At 42.2% G+C, this 8,632-nt stretch overlaps 1 pseudogene; it reads right to left on the bottom strand.

Moving 5' to 3' along the window:
- Positions 1 to 8,526: 8,526 nt before the first annotated feature.
- LOC122150889 lies at positions 8,527 to 8,632 on the bottom strand (annotated as a pseudogene).

Raw genomic sequence — 8,632 nt, 5'->3', positions numbered from 1 at the left:
GGCTCAACTTGGGTTTTCCGCGTCCCAAATCAGCCGTTTCGCCAGAGAATCTGGGTCTTTTGGTGGAGAATAGCGTCACAGCTACTAGGTAGCCTTGCTTCTAGGTTCTCTCAGCGGACATAGTGAGGAAATATTCATATTTACGTCATGAGTTTATACTGACACCTTCAAGTCCAATCCAACACCATGAGGTTTTTCCTCAACTTCCCGTGTTCCACATTTTAATCTCCTCTCTCCCATGTTGATAACCCTGATTCCAAACAAATTTAATACTTGTATTTATGGGCTCTATCCTATGACACACCCAAAATTGTTTCCAAATTATTCTAGCAATATTACTACCAACAATAAATCTAAAAAATAAAGTTCGAAACTTCTTTGAGGATTATTTTGACCTTAAAACACACACTACTATAGGTTACAGTGGGAGAACTGCCTTCAAAATTGATTTGGCTAATTTTTTTTTGTATGGTTGTATTATTTTGATATAAAGTTAGATTTAACTTTTTCTACTTTTGCTTATCAATTTTAGTATTTTCTTTTTCACTTTTTAAATTAAATTTTTATTGTGATTTGGGTGAAAGTTTATAAAGCAAATTTATTTTCCATATAACAGTTCATACACATTTTGTTTCATGACATTGACTGCAATTCCACACAATGTAACAGCTCTCTTCCCTCTTCCTCCCTGTAGTTACCTCTTCCTTGTGCCCTTCTTTCCTCTGCATTCCTGGCCCCTGAGCTCTCTCCCTGTGCAAATACCACCCTTCTGTTCTCCCATGATAGATCCTTCTAAGGAGTGTATCTACCTGGTATAAATGTTCATCCTCTATGCTAGAAGCCACAGAAGTGAGTTCAATTCCAGACCTGAAGGGTAACTAAGGGCCATAGTCTTAGGGGTTTCACTAGGCTCTATCAGACTGGTAAACCTGGTCTTTTATATGATTTTGATTTAGTTCCACTAAACGCCATTGTTCTCCAACTCTCTCCAGGATCTCCTGCACGCATCTCTTTCTGAGTGATTAACAGTGGTAGTTGGGCATCATCTGGTTCTGGTCTCATGGTCATATAGTCTGAGGTTCACATGGTCCACTAGTCCCCTGGACTAACTGTTTCCATGCGTCTTTGGTTTTTTTCATTCTCCTTTGGTCTGGATGAGGAGAGACTAATTGTTGCATCTAGAAAGCCATTTGCAAGCTTCTAAGACCCCAGTTACTACTCACTAAAGTAGGATGTAGGACAGTGTTTATGCATAGTATGTTATGCCAGTTGAGCCTGATATCCTCTGTGACCATGGTCCTGAGCCCACAGGTCCACCAACTTGCTCCATCAGTGTAGTTGACTGTGCCTAAGAAGTTATCACAGTTTTCCCCCGTTCTACTTATATGGGCATTCTTACAGCACATACAAACACATATGTAGAAATACTATCTGTCAACCTTATACATGGCCACTGCATCCTTTTTTGAATATGCAAAACATCACATGGTTCAAAATTCAGAACTATGTGTATAAAAGAGATAATACTTAGCAAAGTACCACCATCATTCCTACAGTTTAAAGCACATTTCCAAGATGAAAACATTTTTATTATCTTCTGGCTTATCCTTCCTGAAAAATAAGCATGTCTTAATAATAAGTACAAGCGTGTATTTCCTCTCTTTTCTTACAAAGTAGAATACTGTAAAAATGGTGTGGCGGCGACAGCTGACTCCTCTAACCTCATGAAGAGGAAAGAAAGTCAAGATCCACAACCCAATGCTGATTCCTGTGCGGAGGAGGTCAGACATGCCTCCACCCTTCAGCCTTTGTACCAGTTCTGACACCATCTCTGCCCCTCATGGCAATCTCTGCTTCTCTTGTTTCGGTAATTCTTTGTAACAGCCACACAAAACACACAGACAGTACTCACGACTGTGGAATTTCTTAGGGATGTAACATGTTACAATTCAGGATCAGAAATTACTCAGGATACAGTTCTTCAACCAAGACAGCCTCTTCTCAACTGTGCAGTAGGCAGGCCTCTCTCTGGTCCTTGGATCCCAAGGTGCCTCTTAAGCCAGCCTGGCTTCTGCCTGCTCAGGCAAGTGATATAAAGGCTCTTAACAAACAAACAAACAAACAACAAACAAAGGCTCTTTCAGCCCTGCTGACAAGTACCCAGAGGCACTTCCCTCTGCCAGTATGCTTGGGCCCAGAGGCATTCAGCTCTAGCTCCCTGGGTTGGCAAACCTAGCTTCACTAGATGCTTGGAGGCACCCTACTCTACGAGCTGGCCATGGCACTCAACTTTCTCACTCCGGTGGCTGGGAAGCCCACGATGCCATCTCCTGCTGGTCTCCTGGTTCTGCTGCCTCTGCTCACTGCCACCATTTCTCTGCTGCCGTGTTTCTCTGCCAATGCTTCTTGCTGTGTCTTGATGTCCCTCTGGTATTACAACTCCCTGTGACCTGAGTGGAAGAGGTTCCCAGTGCAGTTACCCTTTCTCCAAAGGACATGCTTAGCTCCTGTCTCTTCTTGGTAGTAGTCATAGCCCCACATTCTGCTTCTGGGGTGGCTCATTTGAAACCTAGTAGTATGACAAACCATCACTCATCTGTCACTGTGTCGTACTGTGGTGGCTTGCATGTGAGACTAGAGGCGATGCCACTGGTATTTGAAACACCACAGGGTCACCCATGGTGGAAGGTTCCAGCGGAGCTTCCAGACTAAGACAGACTGGGAAGAAGGATGGGGCCATCCACTTCTGAAAAAATGGCCACTGAAAACTGTATGAATAGCAGTGAAACACTGTCTGATATACTACTGGAAAACTTTATGAAGAGCTGTGAAAGACTATCTGACATAGTGCCGGAAGATAAGCTCCTTTAGCATGGAAGGCACTCAAAATGCGACTGGGGAAGACTGCCTCCTAAAATAGAGTTCACCTTAGCGACGTGGATAGAGTACAAATTTTGGGACTTCATTTGCTGATGGGGTACGACTCAAAATGGGAAGACACAACTGCAAACATTCATGAATAATTGTAACGTGGAGTGGATGAGAATGAAGTATGAATCTAGGAAAATTAGAGTTTGTGTAAAATGAAATGGAATGCATACAGATAGGTATCGCAGGCATTAGTGAGCTGAAATGGACTGGTATTGGCTATTTTGAATCAGACAACCATATGGTTTACTATGCTGGGAATGACAAAATGAGAAGAATGGGGTCACATTCCTTGTCAAAAAGAACATTTCAAGATCTATCCTGAGATACAGTGTTGTCAGTGATGGGATATATCCATATGCCTGCGAGGAAGACCAGTTAATACAACTATGATTCAAATTTACACACCAACAACCAAAGCAAAAGATGAAGAAATTGAATATTTTTACCAACTTCAACACTCTGAAATTGACCAAACATGCAATCAAGATTATTGATAATTACTGGGGATTGGAATGCAAAAGTTGAAAACAAAGAAGCAGCATCGGTAGTTGGAAAATATGGCTTTGGTGATAGAAATGACGCTGGATATCGCATGATAGAATTTTGCAAGTCCAATGAGTAATTCATTGCAAATACCTCTTTTCAATAAAATAAATGGTGACTATACATGTGGAACTTGCCAGATGGAATAAACAGGAATCAAATCCACTACATCTGTGGACCTAGGTGAAGGAGAAGCTCAATATCATCAGTCAAAATAAAGCCAGGAGCTTACAGGAACAGACCATCAATTACTCATATGCAAGTTCAAGGTGAAGATGAAGAAAATTAGAACAAATCCATGAGAACCAAAACATGGCCTTGAGTATATCCCACCTGAATTTAGAGACCATCTGAAGAACATATTTGACACATTTAACACCAATGACCAAAGACCAGATGAGTTGTGGGATGATATAAAGAACATCATACACAAGGAACGCAGAAGTTCATTGAGAAGACAGGGATGGAAGAAAAGACCAAAATGGACATTGGAAGTGACTCTGAAACTTGCTCTTGAATGGAAAGTAGCTAAAGCAAAAGGAAGAAATGTTGAAACAAAACAGCCGAACAGAAGATTTCAAAGGGCAGCTCAAGAAGACAAAGTAAAGTATTATAATGAAATGTGCAAAGACCTGGAGTTGGAAAACCAAAAAGGAAAGAACACACTTGGCATTTCTCAAGCTGAAAGACTTAAAGAAATGATTTAAGCCTCAAGTTATAATATTGAAGGATTCTATGCGTAAAACAGAATAGACTCTCTGGTGGCATAGTGCCTAAGGCATTTGACTACTAACCAGAAGGCTGGCAGTTCAAACCCACCAACCACTCCCCGGAAGACTGGGCAATCTACTTCCATAGAGATACCACCTTGGAAACCCAAGGAGGGACCGACTTGATGGCAGTGAGTTTGTTTTTTTGGTTTTTATGAATCAGTTCTGCTCCACTCCCGTCCTGACACCAGGGGCATATGCAGCACTTCCTGCTCTGACCCTAACCACCTGGAGCTGGAGCAGACTCACAAGTAATGGGCACAGTCCTCCACATGCCAAGGCGGCCGGGACCGACACCAGCCGCAAGCTAGGGGGTCCCCATGTCACACTCACTTCTGACAGGCTGGTGACAAATTCACAGGTTCCCTCTACCCCTTCAGGATTCCAGCTATAACTCAGACTCCTCAGTCCCCCTGCTTCTGACTTGCTGGCTGTCACTACTCCTTTGCATTTGATAATTCCCTAGAATCACTCAAAGGACTCACTACTGCACTGGAGGCACTTACTCGTCTATACCAAGAAATTTGGAAGACAGCTACCTGGCCAACTGACTGGAAGAGATCCTTATTTGTACCCATTCCAAAGAAAGGTGATCCCACAGAATGTGGAAATTATCAAACAATATCATTAATATCATACACAAGTAAAATCTTGCTAAAGATAATAAAAAAATGGTTGCAGTAGTATATTGACAGAGAACTTCCGGAAATGCATGCTGGATACAGAAGAGGACATGGAACAAGGGATATCATTGCTGATGTTAGATGGATCTTGGTCGAAAGCAAAGAATACCAGAAAGATGTTTACTTGTGTGTTTTATTGACTGTGCAAAGGCATTTGATGATGTAGATCATAACAAATTGTGGATAATATTGAGAAGAATGGGAATTCCAGAACACTTAATTGTGCTCATGAGGAACCTGGACACAGGCTAGGAGACTGTCACTTGAACAGAACAAGGGAATATTGCATGGTTTAAAATCAGGAAGGGCATGAGTCATGGTTGTATCCTTTCACCATACTTATTCAATCTGTATGCTGAGCAAATAATCTGAGAAGCTGGACTATATAAAGAAGAATGTGGCATCAGGATTGGAGGAAGATTCATTAACAACCTGCAAAATGCAGATGACACAACCTTGCTTGATGAAAATGAAGATGGCTTGAAGCACTTACTGATGAAGATTAAAGACTATAGTCTGCAGTATGGATTACACCTCAACATAAGGAAAACGAAAATCCTCACAAGTGGGCCAATAAGCAGCATCACAATAAATGGAGAAAAGATAAATGTTGTCAAAGATTTCCCATTACTTTGTTACCAATCAACCCCAATGGAAGCAGCGTCAAGAAATCAGACAACTTATTGCACTGGGCAAATCTGCTGCAAAAGACCTCTTTACAGTGCTGAAGAGCGAAGATGTCTCTTTGAAGACTAAAGTGCGCCTAACCCAAGCCATGGTTTCTAGTCGTCTCATGTACATGTGAGAGCTGGACAATGAATAAGGAAAACAGAAGAAGAGTTGATGCTTTTGAGTTGTGGTGCTGGCGAAGAATGCTGAAAGTACCATGAACTGCTAAAAGAACTAACAAATCTGTCCTGGAAGAAGTGCAGCCGGAATGCTCCTTAGAAGTGAGAATGGCCAGACTTCGTGTCACCTATTTTGGCCATGTTGTCAGAAGGGACCATTCCCTGGAGAAGGATATCATGCTTGGTAAGGTGGAGGGTCAGCGAAAAAGGGGAAGGCCTTCAAAGAGAAGGCTTGACACGGTGGCTGCAACAGTGGGCTCAGGCATAACAAGGATTGTGAGGCTGGCGGAGGACTGGGCAGTGTTTTGTTCTGTTGTTCATAGGGTCGCTATGAGTCGAAGGTGACTCGACTGCACCTAACAGCAGAATAACAGGGTTATCTCAAGGAGCCCTAGTGATATGGTGGTTAACGGGTTGGTGAAAGGTTGTATCCTTTCACCATACTTACCTAAAAAAAAGAGTGTAAAGAAGAAAATGAAAGTTCTCTTCTCTCCCAGTCACAGGCCCCATATAAACCACTGCTGACACACCGTTCCTTACATATCACATGTGGGAAGCTATATGGTGCCTTTGTAATGGTTAGTAGCCGAGCCCTTTAACCACTATGGCTCCCCTGGAGTGTAATAGATGCTGTTTGGCTAAGGAACCCAGGAAATATGGATCTTGCCTGAAAGCTCTGCCGTTACCCTAAGCCCAAAATGGATGTTACCTTATTTCCCAAAATGGAGATGCAATAATAGCAATCAATAAAAGAAGAGTTGAGAGAAGGCTTCAGAATACCAGAAAGATATTTATTTGTGTCTTATTGACCATGCAAAATCATTCGGTTTTGTGGATCATAACAAATTTTGGATAATATTGACAAGAATGGGAATTCCAGAACATTCATTGTGCTCATGAAACTGGTACATAGACTAGGAGGTTGTTGTTCGAACAGAACCTGCAGATATTGCATGGTTTCAAATCAGGAAGAAAATGTGTCAGGGTTGTATCCTTTGACCATACTTACTCAATCTGTACGCTGAGCAAATAATCCGGGAAGCTGAACTATATGAAGAAGAGCATGGCATCAGGATTGGAGGAAGAATCATTAACAACCTGCGACATTCAGACAACACAACCTTGCTTGCTGAAAGTAAGGATGACTTGAAACACTTACTGATGAAGATTAAAGACTAGAGTCTGCAGTATGGATTTCATCTCAATGTAAAGAGAAAATGAAAATCCTCACAACTGGACCAAGACACAGCATCACGATAAATGGAGAAAAGATGGAAGTTGTCAAAGATTTCATATTATTCGATTCCACAATCAACACCAATGGAAGCAGAAGTCAAGACATCAGAGAACGTATTACACTTGGCATATCTGCTGCAAAAGACTTCTTTAAAGTGCTGAAGTGCAAAGATGTCTCTTTGAAGACTAAGGTGTGCCTAAACCAAGCAATGGTATTTTTAATCGCCTCATATGCATGTGAGAGCTGGAGAATGAATAAGGAAGACCAAAGAAGAGCTGATGCTTTTGAGTTGTGGTGTTGGTGAAGAAAACTGAAAGTACCATGGACTGCCAGAAGAACTAACTAATCTGTCCTGGAAGTAATGAAGCTGGAATGTTCCTTGGAAGTGAGAATGGGCAGACTTTGTGTCACCTACTTTGGTCCTGTTGTCAGAAGTGACCATTTCTTGGAGAAGGATATCATGCTTGGTAAAGTGGAGGGTCAGCGAAAAGGGGGAAGGCCCTCAATGAGATGGGCTGACAAAGTTGCTGCCATGATGGGCCCAGGTATAGCAAGGATTGTGAGGATGGCACAGACCAGGCAGTGTTCTGTTCTGTTGTACACAGGGTTGCTACGATTTGGAGACAACTTGAGGGCACCAAACAATGAGAACACTACATGGTAGCTCTTCTACTTCCTGAGGTGTTTGAACTCTTTCTGACACCTGGCCCTGGACCCCGAGCAGGAACAGTTTCCCAGGAACATGCCCTGTGCAGGCGCAGAGGGCCCCACACTAGGAAGGCTCCTCCATGCCTGCCTTAATGTTCTGCTGGCACTGTCTCAGAATTATTTATCATTTCATCTTTGCAATTGTGGTTTGTAAGCGAGGTTCCATGGGACAAGGAGGCGTGCACATGAGCAGAGGAAACACGCACAGTATGTCTGTCTGCTGCAGTTCCTCACTGGCTCCTTTACAGACAGCGCTGATAACCCCGTGAGCACAGAATGAAGGTGCCCTGACAAGGCATGGGAGTTCAGCAAGACTCAAAGTGAGAACAAGATGTGAAAGCACAAGAGAAGTCAAAGTCAAAAACAAACTAACAAAAACCCCATGAGCTTTTATTAAAATAGTTTATTACTTACATGGGTAGTGAAAGGAAAAGTTGCAAAATATGACAGCTTCTCCTAAGAGAACACAAAAAAGGAGGCAAGATGACTGCAACACAAGTAACAGGACCCAGTTGCCCAGCAGTCAATGCCTTGCTCAAATTAAGCAGCTTTATATCCTGTAGCTGTGACCCATGGAGAGTTACAAAAACAGCTAATACTGGAAATAAAACCAAGACAAGAATTCTTAAAGAAAGCTATTCCCAAGGGATTGCATTTTTATTAAAATAAAGAGTTATAATTCGTCATATTGTTTTAACAGGTATGACCCGGGGAGTACAAAGTAAGAAGCCAAAAAAAGCTTATACTTACAAAACTCATCATTTTTTAATAATGCTAAACATGTCTAACTTTGAGACAACGAATATCAGGGGAAAGCGCGAACGCAGTCCCCCACTACCATAAATTATGCGGTCGAGTTTCCCACATTTGGGGAAATCGCAGGGGTCAGCACATCCGGAGTGCAATGGATAA

Source organism: Orycteropus afer, unplaced genomic scaffold, assembly GCF_000298275.1.
Source record: "Orycteropus afer afer isolate SDZICR_OR568_19922 unplaced genomic scaffold, OryAfe1.0 scaffold00010, whole genome shotgun sequence".
NCBI classification, from domain to species: domain Eukaryota; kingdom Metazoa; phylum Chordata; class Mammalia; order Tubulidentata; family Orycteropodidae; genus Orycteropus; species Orycteropus afer.
Note: the sequence above shows the minus strand (reverse complement) of the source record. Positions and strands in the feature narration are given on the sequence as shown.